The sequence below is a fragment of the Notothenia rossii genome (genome assembly GCF_949606895.1).
Source record: "Notothenia rossii genome assembly, chromosome: 5".
NCBI lineage: Eukaryota > Metazoa > Chordata > Actinopteri > Perciformes > Nototheniidae > Notothenia > Notothenia rossii.
In genome coordinates this window covers 79172672-79173440 of record NC_136903.1, presented here as the reverse complement: position 1 = coordinate 79173440, position 769 = coordinate 79172672, and positions in this window count along the sequence as shown.

The following is a 769-nucleotide window of genomic DNA, read 5'->3' as shown; positions in this document are numbered from 1 at the left end:
GGCGACAGAGAGGGCTACACAAATTAAGAAGTCCCTTGGATGGTGTTAAAAGTAGCAAAAGTCACCTTCTTTTGGTGTTTCTTACTTCTGTGAAGCTGTTAAAGAGTGACCAAGAGTAGGACCCCAAGAAGTGTCTATGTTTAACTTCACTAATGTCACCACAGAAGTCATACATCTCCATAAACTAACATATCCCAGCCGCAGTAAAGGATTTGTTCAGTGTGAATGTGAGGATGGCTGTTCCTCCCCTCTGTATCAGCTAGCAGTGCCTTTCCTCTCCGGGTAATGCATATTTAATGGTTACAAGATCTGCAGAATAGAGTAACACAGGTGGCAAGCAAGGTTTTCCCACTTTCACTTTTAAGGGCTTTGGATGTATTTACTTTCCTTCTTTATTTCAGATGTCTTTGTTTAACCAACACACATTTGTTCAGATAAGAAACTGTAATGTATGCACAGCAACTCAGCCAAGCATTGTGGTCAGCCTTACTTATAGATTCATGTTTTAATGTCTGTCCACTAAAATTATACTCATATTAAATGTAACTTCTTTTATCATCTTTTTGAACTAACAATACTTCTTTGACAGACAGACACCTTCATGATTATACTGAGTTAGACGGCTGGATATTAATCACTACCATCACTAAGTGTGTTATTCCTATTCACAGTCAGTATAAACACATGGAACACTTGCTGCAAACAACAACTGTTTACATGTGATGCACATGTGATTATTGTTGTAAGGAATGTGAGCCTATTCTATAAC